This window comes from Heliangelus exortis, chromosome 21 (assembly GCF_036169615.1).
Source record: "Heliangelus exortis chromosome 21, bHelExo1.hap1, whole genome shotgun sequence".
NCBI classification, from domain to species: domain Eukaryota; kingdom Metazoa; phylum Chordata; class Aves; order Apodiformes; family Trochilidae; genus Heliangelus; species Heliangelus exortis.
Genome location: NC_092442.1, coordinates 2,163,934 through 2,189,406, shown reverse-complemented (window position 1 = coordinate 2,189,406; position 25,473 = coordinate 2,163,934). Strand labels below are relative to the sequence as shown.

The following is a 25,473-nucleotide window of genomic DNA, read 5'->3' as shown; positions in this document are numbered from 1 at the left end:
GGTGACTTAGAGCCCTGGTTATGAAACAGACAATTCTAAAACCTTGTCCCACACTAATCTAAAATAATTGTTTCTCTAAAGTCAGTAAGATAATGTTTATCAACTGTTAAATATTCCTATCTGTACCCAGAGGACAAGAAATTCAGAAACATTGGTATTCTATGTGTGAAAAGGAACCTCAGATCCCAGAATGTGTCTTGGAATCAATAAAATGCATGGGTGCATTTATACACTCCTCCAGTTTCCTGGACATGTTAAAAGATTACCCAAGCTTTCCTGACTGTAATTAAAAACAGACCAGTGGGTGATCAATTTAATTTGTACCAACTTGTAATTACAATGTTTGCTCTACAGCTCTACAAAGGTGGCAGGAGGGGAGAAGCTTCTGTGAGATTTTGGTGGTGCTGCCCTGAAGAATCTCAGAGCAAATCACTTGAGCTCAGTTTTACCACGAGGACAGCATTATTTTAAAATTATTTTGAAATCATCTCAGGACTATTTATACAACAATAAAATGGAAGTTTTGGGAAAGTAAAAATTGCAATACTCACTATTAATTGCTGCTTATTCCACTCCTCCAGCTGCCTGACCAGTTCACCTACCTGACAAGCTGTCTGCTCTGGTTTTCAGTCCCAGGGTTTGTTTCTCTGCAGGAGGTGTTTCCAGAGCCAGTTCTCATCACTGCTGCTGCTTGAGCATTCCAAAGTGGAGTTTCTCCCTCTTCTGCCTTTCCTCTTTCTCCATCACTGTTAAAGCTGTAATGATGACAAGAAACACGATCAGGATCTTCAGCTTCACAACCACCCTTCCCTTCTGAATTTTTTTATCCTGAAGAGTCACCCTGCTGTGTTTCACCAGCACCTCAGCTTGCAGGGTCTGGCCATGATTTACCCAACAAACAGAGTGTTGCTTTCCCCACCTTGGCCCTTTGGGCACCAGCCTGAGCACAACATTATGGGCAGACCATGTTTCCCATGGAATGGGGACCATTCCTCTTCCCTGTCACCACAGGATGCTAAATTCCATGGCCCACCCCCAGCAGTAGAAACTCCTGATATCTCCTAATGCAAGCTCTGTCAATTAAAGGACAGCAAATAAATGAAGACTTTAAAAGCACTCAGTAAAGTAAAATGACTGTGCAGTAATTTTTGCTTTATTGATCACTTGTGTCATATCAAGTAGCACAATATTCTGAAAAATATCCCCAGGAGAAAAAAAAGAAAAAAAAAGAAGAAAAAAAAAAGAAATAATGGAGGAAAGAAGAAAGGAAAGCCCACAATCTGCTTTCTATTGTTGGGATTACATGGTTCATCTCTTCTTGAAGACAAGGCACAGTTCAGTGCAGCTGCTGAGGCAACTGATGCTCAGAGTGAAGCTGTTTTTTCACAGCAATTCACACTTCCATCTTTTATTTGTAATGCCAAGACACTCAGCTATTGCCAGGCACTGAGTCAACGTTGAGTTTTCAGAGAAAAAAAAAATTTGCAGTTCAAACCTGTGATTTAATAATTTGAAGTACTGCATTGCCTCTGCTCCCTTGGAGACCTCTGATGCATAGGAAAACCAAATTACTTACTGTTGACACTAACTCGTTTTGCTGAGGATTCTTATTTGCTCTGAATGATCTTCAGGCACTGGAGAGTGTTAAATGCACACCAGCTTCCAGGAAATGCTTATAATGATAGTTATTTGTCATACATTCACCACTGGGTATCTGCAGGATGGATGTGGGGCCAGGCCAGGAACAGAATCACTGAATAATTTCAGTTATAAGGGACCTTTGGAGGTCTGCAGGACAACCTCCTGCTCAAAGCTGCCCCTACAAGATCAGATTGCCACGGGCTTCATCTGTCCTAAATACCTCACTGGTAAGAGATCCCACAATTTCTCTGCTCCTCTTCCCATGTCTGATCACTCCAGTAGTAGAGATTTGGAAAGATACACCCAAAAGGATTATATAACTGGAAAGGTTTCCTTATTCCTTTTCCCTACAAGATCAGATTGCCACGGGCTTCATCTGTCCTAAATACCTCACTGGTAAGAGATCCCACAATTTCTCTGCTCCTCTTCCCATGTCTGATCACTCCAGTACCAAAGATTTGGAAAGATACACCCAAAAGGATCATATAACTGGAAAGGTTTCCTTATTCCTTTTCCCTTTTCTCCCTGCAATTTCCTGCACTGAACCCTGTATCTGACACCTCTTAACAGAGGTAAAGCTAGAATGAAGCTGTGTGGAAACCTTTGACAGCATCAGTATTTTGCAATATTCTTTAGTAACAGGCCCTGTGCTCATACCCAGAGGTGTGTTAACTCTTACCCAGATCTAAGGTCTAACTCTGCAGTTCCTAAGTTAAAGAGTTTTCCCCTTAAGGCCACCTTGATGTCACTGACAATTTGTGAATGTCAACACCACTTTAAAATTCTTAAATAAGGACTCAAATGAAATCCCTGCTAGCTGGGATTTTGCTGGGCTCCTGTGTATGCTTTAGTAACTTGCACTGTCAACCAAATTCCTGTTTTTACAAAAAAAATAACAGGGTGAAGGAGGATCAGTGAATTTATTACAACACCTGAAGCTGTCAGCACCAGAGAGATGACAGTAAAGGAACTGCTGTCACCAGGTGAAGCACTGAACTCTGGTCTGAAACAGCTCTGGTGGGTGCTTTGCTTATCATTAAGTAGGAAGTCATTGGATTTCTCTCCCAATATTTGCTGCTGCAGACCTCAAACAGAGCTCTTTCTGAGCAGAAGAGCACTCTGCAGCTGAATCAGTTCCATTCGCCACAAAGGCGAAGGGGGCTGCTTCATAATTGATTTTCCACAGACAATTGATTTTAACTTTTCCAACCCCTCCTGATGGCAGGATTAAATCTGAGCTTTTGCAGTGCCCTACAGTTTGCAGGGCGAGCTCTGAGCTCCCTTTCTCTTTCAGAGAGTTCTGCTTAATTGGAGGAAGGGGACAGAGTTCAAGGACAAGCCATCAGAAGGTGTTTTATTTAAACATAGCCCTGAAGTACCTTTAATGAGAAAGTGTGTCTCTCACTCCCATGTATAAATGACAGGAGCTGTGTTTCAATTGCCTTGGCCTCTCTTGGCTGGGTGGTTAACACAGAAACCTGATGTATTTTACTCTATAGCATTAGCTCAGGGAAATGTGTTTATTATGAGTGCCATTATAATATACTTAACACAGCCCTTTCAAGGGATGACTAGAGGTTTATTTAGGAAGTAATTCAGCACTGAGTGTGGGTAAAAAGAAGCTTTACATGTTTGTAGAAACTGCACTGAAGCTTTACTGGGTGCTATGGTTAACAATAATCAGCAATAGAGTTGAGAGAAAGCAATTAAACATTTTTCCATGCAGCTTATTGGCATCAATTATTTCTCCAGAAGTTATCTCTCCTTGAACATTATTGGTGCAGTGAGTTTATTAGGAAAGGGGGGAAATAACCACACCTCCATGGCCACTGGGGGAATGTTTCTTTCTGACTGAAGTTTAGGTTGGCAGCCCAGAACTGAGAGCTCCCAACACTCTAGAAATGTTTGCACCCACATGAGGACACTCAGCAGCAATGAGCCCTCTGCCCACAGGACCACCTGGCACAGCCAGCCTTGATTTTATTGCAGATAAAGAGAATACAGTTTACATGAATTTAGAGAATGTTTAATTTTTCAGAGTCCAGTTGAGCACCCATCAATTGTTCCCCTGTTCCCAAGGGCTGGACCTGACCCAGTAGCTCCCTTTTTGAAGGCAGATTATTATGATTGAGGACATAGAAACACCATCTACCACAATCCTCTTTTCCTACTATCCCCTCTCCTTTCTCTGAATTACTCAACTCCATTTGCTCCTAGGAGTCTGACCCAGAAACACAGGGGGAAAAAGCAGCAGGGATTTCTACATAGTCCATTTTGCTTTTCCATCTGCAAATGGAGCCAGCTCTTGGTTTATCAATGGTAATCTCCAGATAAAGCCAAGATAAATTCACCAATTCTTACTTGACCTATCAGGCAAAGCCCAAAAATCCACTGGCCCTGCCTGATGTCCTGTGCAGTGCCACAAGAGAGGTTCCCACTTTGCAGGCCAGCAGAAGCCCCCAGCTCCTCTGTCTGGGTTTTCCACAAGGATTTGTCCTCTGAGCATCCTCCAGTGCTCTGTAAGGGTCAACTGTGACCTCATTACAGATGGGGAAAAAAGGTGTAAGGTTTGTCTGTGCTCACCCTAAGGGATGCTAGGAGCCAGGGCAGGAGGGGATGGTGTCTCCCCTCCCCTGGTGTGGAGCCACAGCTGGTGGGCTTGTATTTCCAGGCCCACCAAGGAGCATCTGCCATCACAGAGGTGGCATCACCAGCACTGGCTGATGGTCTCAGAGGGTTTCCCAAGTCCAGCAGTGACCCACAGACACTCATTCCTACAGCTGGGTTGATGTTCCTCCTTCCCAAAGCCCAAACTGCAGTAGGCAGTCAGTCTGACAAGAGGATCTGAGCCTGAGACAATCACCAGAACAAAGGCAAAGATAATTGCTGTGGTCTTCCCTGGCCTCACAAGTCACAACCATGGTGGGAGGAAATTGGCTCTCACTGCCTCTTCTGGGTGCGTAAAATGGGGCTGTTTGTTTGCCTTCACGGTGACATTATTAAGTTATTCTGAATGAAGAGATGAGGCAGTCAATAGCAAGGTTACTGCTTGTGGCAAGCATGCAGGACACCCAGCTGACAAGGTGTTTTTTACATGAGAACTGCAAGGTTTTTTTAATAGAGTGTAAATGTCTTTAATCACTGAGGCTAAACAGCCCTAAGCACGAGTTCAAGGTGACTCCAGCAGCTCCTATTCAAAATCTGCATTTTCATCTTCCTAACATTAATTCATATTTTAATTGCTCATAGCCCTGACTGAAGTGCCAGTGAAGGGAGTACTTTAACTCCTTTGATCTGCTCTCACCACACACAGCCAAGGTTGGATGTTAGGCAAACCTACAAAATTGCTGTGCTTTTGGGGAGAGGAGGTGGCCTGAGGGTGGCTGGGCTGGAATCACACAGCATGAGCACCAGCAAGGGCTGGGCTTGGGCTGCCCCATGTTTTTTGTGCTGTCCCATCTGTTTAATTGCCTACACCACCACCAAAGCAAGAGAGGCTTCCTCAGTGCTATCAAAATGGGAACCAGGAAGATATTTGGAAAATGGGGTTTTTTTACAGTGAGCTTGAAAATATCCATCCCTAGGGGAGAGCCTTGCACATGGTCTGGAACTTGTCCCACCTCCCCTTGCAATGGGTGCCCTTGGCCCTGAGTCTGCCAACCTTCACATGGAGCTAAAGCAACCAACAAAATGCCTCTTCACACACAAAACCCCACAGTGCTTAACAAAGGGGGCAAACAAGAGCAGATAACTGCAGGTAACATCATGAGTAGGTGGGAGAAGGGATGCTGAGACCTTTGGTTCTTGCCACAGCACACCAGTGAGGAGCTTTCAGAGAAGCTGAAAGGAGGAGAATTCAAAGCCAGCACACAAAAAAATTATTTATACTGTGATTGCCATGGGATGTTCCTGAAGGAAGAGGAAAAGAGATTTGAAAAGGCACTGTAACTACAAATGCCTATGATGGCTGCCTGGAGTTGGCAGCTGTCAAAAAGGGGGAGGGGATCTTAATATTTCCTTTCAGTGTGGGCTCCTGTGAGGCATTTGTTCCTCATCAGTCTGCTGGGGGTTTCAACACTTCCAGTCTGATGAGTACTGACATCAGTAGCAGCTCAAGCTGCTTAGCACAAGTACCAGCTGAACCAGCAATGGATTAAACAAAAAAACCCAAGAAAACCCCAAAATAAACAATGCTGCATTCTTCACTCAAAATAAGCTAAGTGCAATTTTTTTCCTCTTTCTCTGGTATCATCCTGGAAGGGCTTCCCCTGAGGACAGGAGCACACACCTGGTCATTTCTGAAACACACATTGTGGTTCAAACCCCAAAGCTGCTGTGTTAACTGGGGAGGTTTTGCACTAAATATTGGATGCTCCAGCTACTTCTGCACATTGCAAAGCCCCAGTAAGGTTGTGAGGACCAGTAAGAGCACTCCCAGGCTCTAGACATGGGGACTGCAGTGGGACCACAGTCTGATCCTTCACCAGGGGTGATTCTTTGGGAAAGGAGAGAGGAGCTGCTGCTGTTCCTGGGAATTACCTGTGCCAGCAGCCCCAGCATCTTTTCAGCTGGGATGAAGGTCTCTCACACCAGCCTGTCACCTTCTTCCCTGCCAGACCAGTTTGCCCAACTTTAGATTTGCACTTCCTGCTTTAATTTGATTAGTGACAGCTGCTATTATCTGAGGAAATCTAAATTGCCTCTTCCTGTGCTAATGAATCACTGTACTATGTGTGTGGGGATTAGAGAACAAGATGGATTTATTAATACACTTCTAATTAAAGGGACAGTTCTGCTGCTGCAGTGGCTTTTGGTGAAGGGGTTGTAGCAGGTTTTGGAGGTGGAAAGGAGAGCCACGGGTTGTCACTTCTAATTACAAGCCACACTTGTACCTATATATCTTCTCAGACTGCAACTAGTGAGGGGAGACAGTAATTTCTGTGCACAGAGCAGGGCACCTGCATCAATGGGGATGTCACATTAAACTCTCCTGTCTGCAGGAACCAGTTCAGGTTCAGCACAGTGCTGCTGCAGCTGCACCACCTCTTCCAGCAGCCAGAATGACTTGAAACCACTGAGTGCCTGGAGGTGGGAGGATGTACCAGGGAAAGGGTCATCCTAAATTGACTTCTCTCCTGCACTCCTTCTTAAACATCCTTTATTATCTGTCAGATAATAAATCACAGCTATCTGTCTGATTAGGTTTTGGGTCTGACTGAGGCTAACCACTCTTATCTCAGATTTTGAAGTTAGACTTGCTCAGCCTTTTAACATGAGAGACTTTAATGATTTTATTTTCAAGGTAACTGGGCACTTAGAAAATCACCAGCCTGTTTGTAAAATGCTAGTGAAGGATTTTGTAAACTAAGCCTAATTACAGCAACAAGAGACCTGCTTGCAGGAAGATGTGATCTGAATACTGATGCCCCAAAGAGTTACTCTCATGTAGTCTGCTCAGGAGAGTGTAAATTAAAAACATGTGTTTGTATCTATTCTTCTTATCTCATACCTAATGGCAGGAACTCAGGGAGATGGTTCCCAGCTTCCCTTTAAAAAATGGAGCAACATGTTTCCTGCTGGCCAGCAGAGAACTGGGACTGGTCAGGAATGGCACCACCACAGCACAAGCCAACAGCCTGGAACCCCACTGACAAAAAGCAAGGGAAAAAGAAAGTCCAAGTAACTCATAACTCACTCTCCAAACCAGATCATGTGTTTGAAGAGAATGTCTTATCTGGTGTGGCCATTCTTAGGCACTTAATTTTAGGAAAGGAATCTTTTCCATAGGATGGGCCAGGGAGCTCTGACAGAAGGGAATTGAGGAGACTCTTTCTTCTTGGACCCCACTTTTTTTCTAATTCTTCTGGCCCTGATCTACCTAGATATGGATGCAGTATCAGTAGGATTAAGACAGAACATGTTGTGAATAAAGCATATTCAGGAAGATGAGGTGCTCAGCTGGTCCAAGCTCTTCACTGCAGCCCTGTTGGGGAGACCAATGCTCAGACTTAAGGCAACACTGTTTGTCTGGTGAGGTTTAGGTGGCTGAGCACTGTGAATTTATCTACTAATAATCCTGACCCACTGAAATCACCAGAAGTGCCTTTACAGACTTCATCTATGGCTTTGGATCAGATCCTGATCCTCAGCAGATGTAAATCCCTGCCTCTCCACTGAAGTCACCAGAACTATGGCAGCTAAGGCCAGCTGATGCTGCCTTTCTCTCCATGGTAATTCAGCATGCATAATTACCTGTAAGAGCATTTTGCTGACAAGAGTCTTCTCAAATGAAGCATTTTCACCGCCTTCCCAGGTTCTGCAGCTCCTCTAATAATCTCACACTCTAGGTGGATTATCCATCACCATAAAATCACTCATTCTTTCAGACAGAGTTAATTGTAATGAGGCTGCCATGGCCTAAAAAGCCATTGATTCACATTTACAGATAGAGTAAACAACTCTTGATTTCTTTCAATCTCTCCACTTCAGGATGCTAAATAGATTTAGCCAGCCCTGCATGCTGGACACACGCCCACCTTATTACTGGGAGATATCCAAAGATTTCCTCCAAGGTTATCACAGCACTTTGCCCCAGAGGATAAGAAACAGAGAGTGTCTTGGTAGGAACAGACCTGGAGGTAACTTGATTTCCTGAACTCATTTCAAATAAATGACCAAGATCCAGGGTTTCAGTTCTCCCTTTGTAAAGCTGACTCATAGCTCCAGGAAAAGCCTGAAGAAGCAGAAATACTTCTCATTGTAGATTCTTCCATTGGAGGTTCAAAGATACAGGGTACCCAGACTGGAAAAAGAGGAAGAGACAGTCCCCAGCTTGACCCCAGCTGTTGGGGACCTTCCTCCTGTACACTGAGGAGAACCAGATGGAGGATCCCCACTCCAAACTACAATAAAAAATCACAAAGAAAAAACCAACCTTCAAACCTTTCTGAGCTACCTGGCCCCATGTCCCTTTGATTAAGATGCCTGAATTGAGCCTGTATGAATCACCCTGTGATGAAGCTCTGCCCAGGCTTGATAGAGAAATTATGCATCTTTCAGCATTGGAAAAGGGCAAATCCCAGGGTTGGAAGCTAACCTGGGACTCAAACCACACAGGGGGGCTGGGCTCAGACTTGCATTACAGGGCCAGAAGGGTCTTGAGACAACCCCTAACCTATCCCCATACTGATTTGCCTCTATCCTGGTGCTGGGTTTCAGACACTCACCCACCCTGCCTACAGGGCCTCCCAGGGCTCTCTGTTCCACTCCTCTCCATGTATTTCATCAAAAGCTTTTTGTAGCAGCAGTAGATCTGAATCTCCTTGGCTGCAGTATAAAGCCTAAATGTCCTTGTTCTATCTGCCACAGATAAGAAGGACTAATTACTCTCTTCCCCTTTTAAAGTGTTTCAAGGATGTCTCCTCTCCCCTTAGCCCTGATCTGTCTCAAGTCCCTGCTCTTCCAGGGGCTGCTTTGGCTTCTGCACTCTGCTGGCCATGATGGGATGACAGCACTGAGCCTCCCTCAGAGGGACAAACACATTAAGAAGATGATGAGTGTCAGAAAGTACTGCAGGCTGTATGGGCTGTCTCACAGTACTTTGAAGTGATGGATGGCATTGCCAGCTGTAAATTTAGCTCCAGATTTGGAAAACGAGAGCATTTCCCTTATATCAAATTCAAGTGGTCTTCTGCATCACCCCAAAGTCATCACAGAATGTGCTGCTAAGTGACTGCTGCAGTGTTCAACCACCTCCATTCAGCTCCAGTTGGGAGGTCAGACTATGAATCTAAATCCTAGGAAACTTCCTAGAGAATCTGCCACTTGATGGGAACCACATTCATAGAATCCTAGAATGGGCTGGGTTGGAAGGGACCTCAGAGCTCATCAAGTCCAACCCTTGCTCCACTCCCCCCGTGGTTCCCAGCCCATGGCACTGAGTGCCACATCCAGGCTCTTTTGAAATATCTCCAGGGATGGAGAATCCACCCCTTCCCTGGGCAGCCCATTCCAATGGCTGAGCACCCTCTCCAGAAAGAAATTCTTTCTCATGTCCAACCTAAACCTCCCCTGGCACAACTTGAGACCTCTTGTGCCCTCTTGTCTTGCTGAGAGTTGCCTGGGAAAAGAGCCCAACCCCCCCCTGGCTCCAACCTCCTTTCAGGGAGTTGGAGAGAGTGATGAGGTCTCCCCTGAGCCTCCTCTTCTCCAGCCTCAACACCCCCAGCTCCCTCAGCCCTTCCTCACAGGACTTGTGCTGGATCCCTTCCCAGCCTCCTTGCTCTTCTCTGGACCTGCTCCAGCACCTCAATCTCCTTCCTGAGCTGAGGGGCCCAGAACTGGACACAGGACTCAAGCTGTGGCCTCCCCAGGGCTGAGCACAGGGGCATTCCCCTGGTTCTTAGCTGCTGTGTTGAGAGGACAGAGCAGCAGGCACAGGTCTGACTGAATGCAGTGACCACCAACACGAGAGGGGTCCCATGCAGACAGCACAGCACAGATGCTGGATCAGGCCCCAGGAGCTCCAGCTCCTGCCTTCTATCAACACATGAATAATTCTGCCATGCAATACACCCAACAATTTCTCCTTTGCCTAATTAAGACATGTAAATTCAAGTGTGGTTCTCAGCATTTGCTTCAAGAAGCACAATTACTTCTGCTTTCACAGCATAAAATAAGAATCTGAAATAAGCCCCTAAGACAGAGCCTTGTGTTTGGGGTCACTAAACAAACAAACTGGCTTTGACTTCCTGGGATTCCCAGGTCATAAAAACCTATTGCTAATTTTCTTCTTAGAAGACAAAATTCTTCAGTCTCAGGAGAGCATCTGCTGAACACTACAGTACAGAACAGTACAGAGGAAATACAGGAGTAGTTCCTGCTCCCACCCCCAACAGTAAGTGGATGTATGCACACATCAGACCACACATTTTAAGCAATTTAGATGTCCAAGCTTTCAGAAGGTGCAGAGTAAGAAAATGGATGCTCAGCTTTTTTTTTTTAAAGCATTTAAGTGAGGCACTTGAATTAGAGCAACCTGCCTCCCCATATAAGCTATGCAGATAAGCAGTGCTTGCTAAGGGCTGGGTGGCCTGTCCTCCTCCTTCCCCAGGCTACAGAGGGATCTTCATCACATTCCTAATTAACTGCTCCAGTTCTGCATAGGATAAACCTGGTTGCAATAGTAACCAAGTCTTAAAACAACCTGGGGAATGCATCTCTTCTCCCCAGATCCATTCAGTTCCCAGGGAAGAAGAGTTACTATGAAAATTATTGAGAAACACCTTGAGAAAATGTCTAGAAAAGGTGAGCAAGTGCCATGTGTGCAAAACAAGGCTTAAAGAGACAGTTGGGAAGCATCTGGAAGAACACAAGTTCAGAGATTGAGTCTCTAGCTGTTGTTCCTTCTTCCTTACTCTTTTATGGTGCAAGGCATGCAGAGGAGAAAATGAGGCTCCTGCATTCAGTAAGGACTGGAGTCACAAAGTAATTATGGAGTTGTACTCAGCAGAGCTGTCACAAGAGCTACAGACACATGGACACAACCCCCACAACTTCTACAGTGCCTGGGACAGTTTGGAGATGCCCTAAGAAGAGCCTGTGGGTACCAGTGGGGTGCTGAGCTGCCAGGGAACATCCTGCCCTGTTAAATAGGTTCCTTCAGCAGCACAGAATTCAATGCATTTCAATTCTTTTCTATTCTGAAAGAATGCACAGTAAGAAATCTGCTGTGGTCAGGGCTCAAATAAACCAACATTGTAGGCTACAGCACTAGCAGAGGGCAAGGAAAGGGAAAAAGAAGCTAAACCTTGGTATTTTTAAATGCAAAATGTAAAAACATTTAAAGTGACACCCTCATGAAGAGAGCTTTTAAATTATTCCCAGTCAATGCAATACAATCCACAGCTAATTACAGTCTATACATGCAAATGAAAGTAATGATAATCATAATTACTTTGCACTTATATACTGTAGCAATTTTCATCTGAAGACCTCAAGGTCTTTATAAACATTAATTAATCCTCCCATCACCCTAGGTAACTCTTACCATAATTCTCATTTTAGAGACAGGTAAGCTGGGGTACAAAGACTTTAAGTGAATTGCTGATTGCCCCATTCTGGGAGGCAGATGGGATCAGGAGGGGTGGGAATGTTTCTTTGGAGCACACACAACAGCCTGGTTCCAGGGGCTGGGATCAGGGAGGGCCAGGTTATCAACACAGGGCAGGCAGAGAGCAGATTCTTGAGCTGAGGACCAAGAGTTTGACAAAAATACACAACAAAGTGTGCAATTTCACTACAATTACACTATAAAGACAGCACTATATTTCTATATTCACTATATTTCTAGCACACCCCACTGCAGTAGTTCCACTGCTGAGATCCATGCATTGACCCTACGAGTGCTGACACTGATTTGAAGGTTTGACTTTGTTCCTTCTGTAGAGTTGTATTTTTTTTCCCCTTTTGTTTTGTTTCTTCAAAGAAAACAATATTGTAAAACTCAGTCTAGGAGACAGGTGTGCAGAGAAAACAGCAAATACCTTTTTTGACTTTAAAGTTTGGACTTTAAAGATGTAAAGTGAGAGGATAAAGTGCAGTGCTGGGAAACAGGGCTGAATTTACAAAAGTTTTTGGCACATGGGCTCAGAGTAAGGTGACCAAGCCAGACCTGTACCTTCTGCTTTCTGCAAAGGCTCTCAAGGAAGCTTCACCACCAGGTAAGGTCAGCACAGAAGTTAAGGCACTTTTTGGGCTGGATGCATCTGGCAAGCAGACACCTATGGGCTGACCCAGTTGTGCTTCTATTTCCCACTGACAGCCCATTAAGTTTTGAGCCTCTGGAGGAAGGAATATTCTTACTGTGCTCCTGCAGCACCTACCCTAGGGCAGCAAGAAGGCAACCTGGTAGGTGCTACCACAATAAAAGTAATTGGCCTAATACAATGCAGACCCCCAAGGACAGGTTGCTGCTTTTTGCTTGGGCTAATGATCCAAGTGACAGGATGCAAAAGATGAATGGACTTGAGAAATCCCCTTGGTAGAATATCTGACAGCTCAAAAGACAACAGAACCTAACTTCCAGCTCCTCTCTCCTGTCATTGCTTCTCTGGATTTGCATCCTGTGGCTTAGCAAATGCTTTCAGATTTGGTCCTTACCCACACTTCTAAAGGCCCTTGTGTGTTAATCATTGTCTGGTACCATAAAATGCAAGAGCCATCAATATCAAGCCTGCCAACTTAACAGACTCCTGTAATGGGTACATTTCTATAGACCTACACAATAAGACTAATTGCATGAGCTTGCTGTAAAAGCCAGAGGTCGTTTGATTACTGGCTGTTTTGTACCATGAAAGTGCACATTAATTATTTAAAAGATGGACTTCTAATTATTGTAAGCTCTAAGTAATTACCTATAATTTTGGCAAGTGTTAGAAAAACTGATAGTCTAGCAAATTCAGGTTTTAGTCATTAGTAAGCTCATAATTACATTTAAATTGCAAAATGAGAATTATGCAATTTATCTCCCCAATAATGCATAAACATTACAGTGATTGTAGGTTTTAATGGACTATATTATTACTATAAAAAGCAGAGCAGTGATGGGCAGTGAGGGGCAATTTGAGTTCATCACTGTTATTTTATAGTCTAATTGCTTCCCAGTGACTGCACTGTGATGGTTCTTATCCCTGACTAACATGGGATAAGTCCATTCCACCCATCAAACTGCACTGGAAAACATAAAAAAAAATTACTGAAGAGCCACCAAAAAGAAGTGATTAATCTTTTATCAATGTAGGACTAATTGTTGTAGGTAAACAATCTAAAAAGCACATATTTACTCTTCCTCTGTCCTTCAAGAAAAGCAGAGTTCCCAAATCATGCTGCTGTGGGTAGGGCTGATTTCCTTCAGACTTTGCAGAATCTGCACCCAATCTTTCCTCTCCTATACCTGAGGCTACTCAGTGCTTCCCCACCACTTAGAAAGAGCAAGAATTAATAAAAAATGCAAGCACATCATATATACACAAGAGGATTTTTCAAATGCTGCTATTCCAAACCAACCTGTGCCCATCCAACATCCCAGTACATCCATGGGAAAACCCATTTCACCATGAGAAAAGCAGTGTAATTGCTGGATACAGTTCACCTGACAACTGAGCAGGTCTGGACCAATAAATTATTCAGCTTCATTCCAGAGAGAGGAATTTTCTAACAAATGCAACCCATCAGACCTGGTAAGTAACTCTGGATGGGCATGCTCTGATGATTACAGATCACCATCTGCCCCTTTCTTCAGCAGCAAGAGTTCACAAAAAAGTTCCTCCCTGCTCAGCAAGATCCCCAAAGTCTTCTTAACAGCAGCAGAAGAAAGAGACCTGTTGGAGGCTGGGACACCTTAAACTGGAGCATAGCCCAGCAGTTTCCAAAGCACACAGTGGTGTCCTGACAGCACTCCCACTGAACTCCAAAAAAATGTAGTCTAAAGAGCAGTAAGTTTGCTGCAATTTAATAATGCCACTGCTCCTCTGCTTGCAGCTGCTGGGGGAAGTGATTTCTGTGTCTGGACTGAGCACTTCATCGATCAGACAAAAGTGTCAGTCACAAGATCCAGGAGCAAGACTGGAGAACAGATTAGGAGAGACATGTAGGATGTTTTACCCAGCTGAGAATTACTGCAATTAATCCACCTTAGAAATTAGGTGAAGGTTTATATCCAAAACACAGCGTTTTCAGCCAACAGGACTTCTCTCTCCAGCCAGACAGTGATATTGGGGTTCAGTACTTCCTCAAAAGGCAGCACCAACCACTAGGAATCACTCATACAATTTCCTTGTGGATCTTCACCTTCCCCCTTACATGGACTTTTCCAGAAAATTAACCAGAGACTGGCAGAGGTGAAGACAATGCCCTCCAGCCTGAAATCAGGACCTGCCCATGCAATAAATAGTTTCATGATTTCAGGACAGTGTTGGTCTCCATCAGTCCCTCTTGCCCAAGGAGAACTTGTCCCCCTGTGATGGAGGAGGAACGCAGTGCTGAAGCTGTACTTCCAGGCTCATCTGCACTGAGACCCTTTCACACTGTGTGCACCTTAGAAGCTGGAGCCTTGCCAGTACAACTGGCTTGGTTTGACACCAGGGAAATTTAAGAGCTGCTTTGTGTTGGTATTTTACAAGCCCTTATACAGTGTTTGTTTAAAATGATGTGCTGTGTGATTTACTGGTGTTTGCTGAAGTGATGAAAGGCAGAGCTCGATGTGCCCAGCTGAGCAACTCTTGTCTTCTCCTGGAGATATTCCTTTGCACCAGCCTCCCAGAAGGCAGCACCAGCTTTAGCCTTTGGGGCACCAGATCTGCTCAGAAATTCCAACCCTAAAATCCAAGGGAAATGAAGGTGCCTTTAGCTCAGCTCTGATCAGCACTTGGCAGAGCAGCTCTTCCAGATGATGGATGGCAGGCAGGCAGCTGCCCCGTGCCGTGGATGATGCAGCAGGGATCCCAGCAGTGGTGGCAGAGCCCACACCTTGGTGACCTGGGTAACACCAGCAGCCCTGTTAGAGCCCTTCCAGGAGCACAATGGGAGCTGCTCCAACCCCTCTGATGTCAGCAAGAGTTTTGTTACTTGTTTCTGGGAGCACAGGGTCAGGCTTTTCTCATTTTTGATCATTTCTTGTGTCAATACTCCAGCTGACACCCACTCCCCTTTCTGTGAGCTCTGGCATGAAGGGTCTTCTGCCTGGACAGCTCTGTTGAATGAGGGAGATCTGGTTGGTGTATATTTCTCTAAAGGTGTGAACCCAGAGTGCAGGCAGGAAAAGAAAGAATTCCTTTTTGTCAAATGATAGGTTTGAGCTTCCTTAAGAGCGATACAGGATCTCCTTGAAACTCTAAAGCTTGTGAAATTCTTAAGTTCCAGGTTGGTATGGGGTGAAAGAATTGGAAATAACAGGACCCTAGGGACTTGCCATGCTGCTCAAGAAACATAATCCAAAACCTTCTCTCTGCCAGTGCCCAGTATCAGGTGCTTCAGGGAAGATGCACTAAGCCTTACAGGAGCTAAGCAGGGGGGAATGTTACCCCACAACATCTCCTCAAGCCTTCAGCCTAATCCCTATTTAGCAAAGTTTCACCTATACACTTGAGCATGAGAATTTATACCCTTTCCAAGACTTTTTATTAAGTAGCTTAATTCTGCATGGAAACATTCAATGCCTCTGTGCACCTCCCCAAATCCGGTCCTTTGTAGGAACTGCCAATTCCTATTACAGACACATCAAGGCTCTGAAAAAAAACTTCTTTTCTCTAGCAAGCACTCCTTGCCCTCGGGTTCAAAGGTGTGCCTGCTCACAGGTCAGTGAGTAACCAGAAAGCATCTTAAGAGAAACAACTTCTCAGCCAGTGCACATTTCCTCTTGGATGATGCTGGTGACAGCTACGTGGGAACACTGGGTCACTGGGCTGGCAGGGACTGGAAGGGTCACTGAGTCCCATGCCCTGACAGCAGAGGCCACTAAATCCCAATCTCCTTCAAGCTGCATCCTTAAACAGACAGAATTTTTGCTCCTGTTATTCTGACTCTGTTCCAGAGTCTTGTTGCTTGAATGGTTAAATGCTGTCTTATTCCCAGCCTAAAGGAAAGCATGGTTAATGTGCATGTTTTGCCCTTAGCCAGTGCATTCCTCTCTCTCTGCTCTTTACTCCCATCTGGTATTTTTAGATAGCCACCAAAACTTCTCCTGGTCTGTGACTTGCTAGGCTAAGCAAGCCAAACTCTTCAAGTCCCCTCTCTCCCATTCCATTCTCCTTTCCCTTAATTGTTGGCTTGGAGTTCAGCTCCCCTGGGTCTGACTCCCTGCAGTGGTTTGCACAGACACCTCCTTCCCTCCAAACACAGCCTCCACCTGGCAAACTCCAACATCCCATGGCCATACCTGCACCACAGGGTGCTGCCCCCAACCAGCTGGCACAAAAGGAAATTTGCCTCATGTGTTTCTAGCTGATACCTCTTAATCTACTCTGAAAAAAAATTCCTGCTATTATTCCAAGTAAGCACATGACCTCTCACTTCAGATTTTTTAATTGTTGGGAGCTATTGAAGATGGCACTGGTGTGCTAAAGCCACTTTTCCCATTAAAAAAAAACAAAACAGTGGGGGAAAAAAACCCAAAAAGTTGTGTTATAACTGCTATGAGCCTGCTTGCTCAAGTTCTTCCTACAGGTTTGACTTACACAGCTGCAAGGTACCAGGATTCTGCCACCCTGTTTAGTGTTGGTCTAGAATGGACAGAAAAGCTGCTATCCAAGACCAACTGTGTGAAAGAGATGTGGAGCCTGGCTTGGCCCAGCCCTCAAGAGCCCAGGGAGTAGGTAAAACACAGTCATGGAGCTACTGAAGGGGAGGTCAAACCTTTGTCCTGCAAGAGCTGCAGAGTGTAACTATCCATCAGTTGGCTGGAAGGAATTGCTGCCCTCAGAGTCTCCATCCCTACCTGGCAGAGCAATCCTCAGGGTTCCTGTCTGTGGACCCAATTATCCTCTAGAGAAGATGTACAGATGCCCTGGAGCAAAAGAAGGTACCAGAAGTTTGATAAGCCTAATGCTGGCCTTGCTGACTCAGTCCTAGAAACCCCAATGTGCAATTACTCTGAACTTCTGCTCTTGCTGATGTCCAGGGAAACATTTTGTTAGCAGCTTTTTCACCCCGTGCCTTAGCACAAAGCCCCTTTGGTTTTACAGGTAGAGCAGCAGTGACCCCTCACAGTGCTCTGTATTTTAGGATGTACAAAACCAGACAAGTTTATGGGACAAAGCCACTGTCTGAAGAGGAGAGTAAGAGGCTTTGGGGAGCACAGGAGATGGCTGTCTGTGCAAAAGCCACCAGTGACCTTGCTACTGAAGAGGCTGAGCTACCAAGGGAAGAGCTCTGAAATCCCCATGGCCAGGTTTCACAGATCCCTCTCCAGCCTCTCTGGGTCTGAGAAAAGGCAGCTGAGCCTCATCAGTGAACCAGCCAAGCAGGACAGGTAGCCTCAGGTTACACTAACCAGGCAAGTAAGAGGACTTGTACAGGGAATTTGGCTGGGAAAAAAGGGAGGAGAAAGCTTGGCAGGGCTGGCTGGGGAGGCAGAGCTGTGCAGCTGAAGATGAGCTGCTGCATAATTACCCAAGCTTTTTGCATTGGGCCTTAGGGGAGGGGTAACCTAAACAGAGTAAAGGTGGCTCATCTGGGGCTGTGATGTTGTTAATTTGTCTCATCAGAGCCCCAAGTAGCCAAATAGCAGTAAATAATCTTGTCCTACCTTCCAGGATACTTTAGGCTATTTTAGAGACCCTGCACCCAGGATCCCAGGATGCCACCAGCACCCCTGAGTCCTTCTGGAGCAGCTGGATGGGAAGGTTGCTCAGTGGTTTATTTTGCTGAGTGGTTTATTCTGGGGGCAGGCATGGCACAGATATTCACTACAAGGCTCTTGCTGTGTTGCAGTCATCTCAGGTCCATTCCCAGCTGTGTGCTGCCAGAGTCCTCTCCTCCTCTGCAGCTCTGCCCAACCCATGCCCATGAGTCCTGCCCTGGGGCTTCCCAAGGAGTTGTGGCTGGGATGGTGAAGTCAGAATTCAGTGCAGTCAGATGGTGAGATGACAATTAATAACAATTAATATAATTAATATATAATATAATATGTTAATATATAATATATTAGTATATTATATAATATTAACATACATATATTAATATATAATTATAAGTATAATAATATATAATATATATTACATAATTAATATATATCAACAATTAATAATAATTAACAATTTAAAGCATCTGTTATTTTCTTGCAGGAAAACACTCTTCAGTCACCTCAGGTTCTAAGGTCTTTGCCCTGCATTGCATTAAAAGCTGAAGTTTCAGCCATTTTCACAGTGCCAGGCACACACAGAGCTCACACAATACCTGTGATGTCCTGACAGCCCAGTGGAACTGTCCCATCATACAGCAGCTCCCAGTCACCAGAAAACAAATCCAAATGGTTTTACAGGAAACCAGTTTCAACCCAAATCTGGCCAAGTTCTTCTCTGAGGGTGGGAATTAAAATCCTGACTCTAACCCATATTTCAACTTAATCCAGTCACAAATTTGAACAGTGAATCACAGAGGGGGCAGAGGGTTGTTGGGCTTTTGGGTTTGGGCTTGAAATAACTCAGTGATAACAAAAACCTCTTTCTTTGTCAGCCCTTCTGCACCTCATACCTGAAGCTATTTTTGATGTCTTCAAGGTTCCATTACAAACCAGAGAGCCCACATCAGTCCACTGGGATTTAATACACTTGGGCTGGTGAATTTCCTCCCAGTTTCCCCCAGATTCTCACAGTTTGGCCAAGAGTTAGGACAAGTTTTAGGCATCTTGTCCAATGTCCAGTTTAATCCCAAGCAATTCCTTCTGCACAATCACTACTGGAGTCTAAGAATCAAAAATGGCCCATAAAAACCCACAATCATTTTACAGCCATATGAGAAGAACACAGGGAGCTCTGTTCTGAGTTCAAGTCCCCAGCACACTGCCAGCATTAGACAAATAATAATAATAATAAAAATAATAGCAGCTGCTTCAGAGGTGCCTCAAATGGAAAGAATCCCAGTTTAATCATAGAATCATAGAATCCTAGGGGTTGGAAGGGACCTGGAAGATCATCTAGTCCAACCCCCCCTGCCAGAGCAGGGCCCCCTAGAGTACATCCCCTAGGAACGTGTCCAGGTGGGTTTTGAATGTCTCCAGTGAAGGAGACTCCACAACCCCCCTGGGCAGCCTGTTCCAGGGCTCCGTCACCCTTACAGTAAAAAAATTTTTTCTGATATTCAACTTGAACCTCCTATGCTCCAATTTACACCCATTACCCCTTGTCCTATCACTGGTCACCACTGAGAAAAGCCTAACTCCATCTCCCTGACACTCACCCCTTACATATTTGAAAACATTGATGAGGTCACCCCTCAGTCTCCTTTTCTCCAAACTAAAGAGACCCAGCTCCCTCAGCCTTTCCTCATAAGGGAGATGTTCCACTCCCTTAATCATCTCAGTAGCTCTGTGCTGGACTCTTTCAAGCACTTCCCTGTCCTTCTTGAACTGAGGGGCCCAGAACTGGACACAATACTCCAGGTGTGGCCTCACCAATGCAGAATAGAGGGGGAGGAGAACCCCTCTTGACCTACTAACCACACCCTTTCTAATGCACCCCAGGATGCCATTGGCCTTCTTGGCCACAAGGGCACATTGCTGGCTCATGGGCATCTTCTTGTCTACCAGGACCCCCAGGTCTCTTTCACCTCCACTGCTCTCCAGCAGCTCAGCCCCCAACCTATACTGGGACATCGTGTTGTTCTTCCCCAAATGCAAAACTCTACACTTCCCCTTGTTGAATTTCATCATGTTTCTCCCTGCCCAACTCTCCAGCCTGTCTAAGTCTCTCTGAATGGCAGCACAGCCTTCTGGTGTGTCAGCCACTCCTCCCAGCTTAGTGTCATCAGCAAATCTGATGGATTTTATCTGATGGAACAAAGCTGCCCACAGGAAGAACAAACACAAACAGGTCCTGCAACACCTGACTGAGCATCAAAATGTATATAATTCCACCCAGGTGGAATATAATGTATATAATGTATATAAAATGTATATAATTCCACCACCTTCTGAGACCACAACCTGGAATAGCAAAGAGCAAAACCTGGGTTTGTGTCCAGCTCCTCTGAGTGACTGCAGGACAGAGTGAAATCAGATGTAGCTGGCTGGCTATGATAGGGTTTAGCCTCAGCAGCCTTTCTGAAAGAATGTTTTCCAGAGCAGTTGAGCAGTTTCATTTTCAAGCCCAAGATGAGAAAAACATAAGCTCTCACTTCATAGTTTTTTTCAAGAAATAACACATCCAGTCTTTTCTTTTTTAAATAGATGGATACCACTCCCACCTAGGAAAGAATGTGCAGTGCTCTCTGTAGCTGAATCCAAGTCAAGCTGAAGAGATGGATTAGGACCTGCCAAGTACAGAGTGCTACAGGGCAAAGAAAATGGTAATTAAAAGAATGCTGGGTTTGGGTCTAGAAGAGGAGAAGACTTGTTCTTAGGAAATAGTTGGGTGTCTACCAATCTGCAGGCTCCTTAATACAGCAAACACATCACTCTAGTACCTCCAGCAGGATGCAGGCTGCTCAGCTTCAAAACCTGCTAAAAGACTCCCTGAATCCAGGGGGGTCAACACTTTATCATTTCATAAATGTTGGCATTTGACCAAACAACACCAAAGGATTTTAAAAATTTACCAGTCTAAGGATTTTAAAGAGCTGTGTATTACAAAGCATCTGTGAAATATTCATTAATATTCTATACTGTCCTTCACTCAGGTCCCACCAGCCCCTCCACCACTCTAATGTCATCCTGCACACAGACTGAGACTGTCAAACACAACTGGGCATTCATATTACCCCAAACCTATTGAAAGTGGGTGTGCAGGTACCCTGAGTAATTTTTAAAATTATATAGTGATTAAAAATAATATCAGCTATAAAACCACCAGTCTGGTGGCAACAGCAGTGATATTTGGGCAGTCTGGATGCAACTGCTCTCTCCTGGACAAATTTCCTGAGCAACACCAAGCACACTGCAGTTTAACTGTATCCTTGGTATAAATTAGGGATATTTTTTTCTCTCCCTATTCTTAGTTAAAAATAGAAGAAATGTAAAGAGGACTTGGACAGTGTCTTCTGATGTCAGCATGTAAGATTTAACTCCATACCCCAAGGATACTGTTAGGGTTTCCATAGATTAATTACAGGGAAGGATGCTGAGACATCAGAGGCTGCTTGGGCATTCTGTTTTGTTGGAGCAGCTGATGATCCCAAAGACACTGCTTCTGAATCCTGCCTCACTGATATCCCAGGATCATCACAGAGATAAGAACATTGGTGCTGCTAAGAACCCTGCTCAAACCCTTCCTGGTAGAATTACAAGTGGAATAAGAAACTTTCAACAGTGCAGATATTGACATAAACAGAAACAGATTTTAATATGAGATCTCCTCTGCTTGACAAGGAAAAAATTCTGAAGGCTTTTGAGACCTGCAATACTATTTCTTTGTGAAGGCTTTTCCCTTTCACATGGGGAGTTTTCGATGATTAAATCTCAGGGAGATCAAAAGAGACTTTGAATTTAACCACAGTAATTTTTTTCCCCCACATGGAAATGCTTTATGAATCTTCTTTTAAATGAATCTCTGAGAAGGTGAATGTGGAAAAGATGGGCATCTGCACAGGTTTAAGTAAACCAGGACCATCCAGAGGCCAATGAAACTTTAAGAGACAATGCCCCTATCTTTGGCTTCTTAATTCCTCATATCTCACACTTGGGAAGCAAAATGAAAAGATAACAGCAATGAATCAACAGTTTGGAGAAGCTGACACTGCAGCAGCATTTCATGCAGATTGGTTCATCACCAGCTCCTGTTCAGTCATGAAGATCTAATCTCAACATCTTCTGACCCTTTTCCATAGTTCATTACTTTCTAATCACTTATGGCCCTTATCAAAGGAAGCTCTGAGCTTCTTGGGCTGGAACAAATCCATAACTCCAAGACAATAGCTTTTTTGCTTTCTTTAGCAGCCTGTCTTTATAATCTCATCCATCTGTTGGATTCAAAATTCAATTTGTGTTTGTGTGAATATATACATACTGCCAAAAAAAAAAAAAAAAAAAGAAAGAAACGAGGGAAAATATTTTTAGTACAGAATAAATTGTCCATTGACTTTCTGAGCTAGCATGAGACACTAAACCCTGGCAGCAGTCCAGGGAAGCCAGGACACCCATGGCAATCTGTTATCTTGCTTGTCTTCAGTGGAGTTTCTCAGTGTTCCTTTATTGATATATAGTCCCTTACCCATGGGCAGACAATAGGAAAAAGGAAGGCTTACAAAATAATGAACTGAGTGGCTGCCTGTAGTTTTCACTGAAAATTTTGCAATGCAAATGAAGCACACATGCTTATTATCCATCAATCTTTGTGTCAACTTTTGAAAGGATATAACAATCAATTTTCATATTTATTTATTTTCTAGATTCCGAAGAGGGCTTTTTCCTCCTAACACTCTGCAGTAAAATCATCCCTATTGGGCCACTTTAGTGACTTACAGTAAGATTTCTGCTTTTTAAAGAAGATTACATGAATGACATTTGTTCTACTAATTATATCTCCTAGATCAGCAGAGAGAAATTCATTCAGACCCTTTAATATGGAGCATCTCCAAGGGTTTAATAGATTTAACAAGGACTGAAACAACACTCAGGCAAAGAGGATGAGAGGCAGGAATGCAAGCTAAGAAGATAAGAAGGTCTTCCTCTTCAATTTAACTATACAAATAGAGACTGTATTCTTCCACTTACAATAACAAACCTGCAAGACTTGTCAATAAAATCAGCAGGAGTCAGAGCAGTGCAAAATGATGAGAAGATCTGATGTGCACTCTGCTCACCTGGGATTTAGAGGTGGTGTGGGGGGGGTGGCCAGGTCTTTTTTTTACATCTCACTGCAAGAAGGAAGCCTGGGTTTGATGGAAATAAGGCAGAACCTGCCTACTGAAGTAGCTTGGGAGCCACTCTATAATTTCTCAGGTGCAGGATGGACTTCAAGGGAAGGCAGCAGGGCAGGGAAGAACAACATGGAGAGAAGGACAGAGATGGGAAAATCTGTTGTTAAAAAAAAGAGTTGCACAGAAGGGAGATTTAAAATGGGCTGTAGAAAGCTTCCTGCTCTACTTGGACATCTTTTCCAAGCTTGGGCTGGTGAATGGATAAGACAGACAAGCTTCCCAAAGCACACAGCAGCACAGGCCCAATGCACCAGAAAATTCCACAGCATCTGCACACACACCTCCTACTTTCTAACTAATAATAGCAGCTCTTGTGAGATTGGTAAATCACTCTCTGTAATGCAGGCATACAAATGATTTTAAATTGCCATTCTCCTTCATCCCAGCCTGGTTCTGAGATGGTTATATTACCCTAGATACATGCCTGAAAAGAAACTCAGGCTCAAGTTCTGATGCAGAAGAAGCTGATTTGATATCTCAAAGACAAAACATCCATCAGGGTAGAATTTACAGGCTAAAAGCACTGGAAAGCAATAGGAATCCACAAAAATAAATATAATGCAGTTCTAGAATATAGATAAATATAAGACATATGCTGTAAATGGATTCAAATTTCTGAGGCATCATAAAATGTACTATACCTCACCTCTGTGTTCCCTTTACCCAGACAACTTATTGGGATTTATTTGGAGCTGTCTAACATGTTCATGACATTCAGACATCATTTATCTCCTGGTGCACAGCCAAAGTTGCCAGTGTTTTTTAGGAGTTGAACAATCAAGGGATAAAAGCCAGGTTGCTCCTTAGATCATTCTCATTTGAAAGTATTTAGATAATAAATAGGTGAGTTTACTCTTTAAGCTGTTTTTAATTGCAGGTAAAACTGACAATGAAATTAAGTCTACTTGTAGCAACAGCAAAATGATAAAGACAAATTCTGTTCCATCCCCCTGGCACATTTCAGGTTCTGCACCAGGCAGTGAGTTTGGTGTGAACTGGTTTGGTTGGGCAGCTGCATTTCTCTACTGGGAAAGATAATACACAGCTCAAGTACTTGATAGTTTTGAGACCTCTCAGGACAAACAATGCTATAAAAGATGTGCCACGTCTTGTCCTCAGTGATCCATCTCACTGTCAACTTTCTGTCTTACCAGAAAATAAGACACCAGAGCAAGCCAGGAGTAAGGTAAAGAAAGCCAAGAAAGCCTGCTCACTAGGGGAGTGCTGCTAAAAGTCTGGCTTGTCATCCCAGTGCTGGGTTATTTGTAAAAGTCCTGTCTTCCCTAAGGACCTGGAGGCAGAACAGATACATCCTGATATAAATCAAATCCCTGTATCTTCCATCACATCTTCTGACTATCTGTATGACTCTGTCATATTTTCCATCTTATCTTTTGTTGTATTTTTCCATGGAAAGTCAATAAATCACCTTTTCTTTCTTTGCTTGCCAGCTCCACCTCTGGAACAGTAAAAACCCCACAACCCACTTCAAGGAGAGTATTTCATAGAATAGAACATCATACACAAACTCAGGCACAGAAGCCTCTCATGTCCAGCTTCTAAAGAGTGTATGAAGGGTACCTTCCTTTACATGCTTCATCTGACTCTCTTTTCCTGCTTTAAAGACAATTTTCAGGCTTACTTGGGAAAAACCATTTTCCCCAGCTGGAGGTATAAAGAACTATCCTGAACTGACACCATTGCCTGAAGCTCACCATCAGCACAGGGTCTGAATGCAGTGAGGCTGCCACGTCTGAGATGAGAATTTAGATGAGTTAAACAAAGGTACTAAGAAGGAACAGAGCACTTTTCAGACTGTTTCCAAATGGCTTTCCCAAAATACATCTCCACAGAAGGACCAAGGAAGAACTCAGGGACCAGCAATCACATCCATCTCTTTTCTGTCAGCCTCAATGCCCAAAGCATCTCCTGTTGTTTGAAGATGCTGTGTTCAGTGTGTCTGTCTGTGCAACAGAGAGAAAGAAAAGGAAGGTTATTTAAAAAAAAAAAAAAAAAAAGAAGTTTGGCTAAATAAAGGAGCTCATTATGTGTGCAATTTTTGTTCCTCAAACCTCTGCCTTTGCCTCTTTCTGTTGAGGTTTCTAGAGAAATCTGACAATCAGGGCTGAGGTTTACTGTCAGCCTCCATTAGGCAAACCCACTGGATAGAGGAAGGAGAAGGGGAAAACTGCCCCAAAACTA

The 25,473-nt window shown here is 44.1% G+C and overlaps 1 long non-coding RNA gene across 2 annotated transcripts in view; it reads right to left on the bottom strand.

Moving 5' to 3' along the window:
* LOC139806094 (uncharacterized) overlaps window positions 1-25,473 on the bottom strand; it is a 238,339-nt gene that overhangs the window by 139,248 nt on the left and 73,618 nt on the right. For both annotated transcript variants that reach the window (XR_011730100.1, XR_011730101.1), the window contains one exon: window positions 603-755. This is a non-coding gene — a long non-coding RNA (uncharacterized lncRNA). The remainder of the gene's footprint in view (window positions 1-602; window positions 756-25,473) is intronic.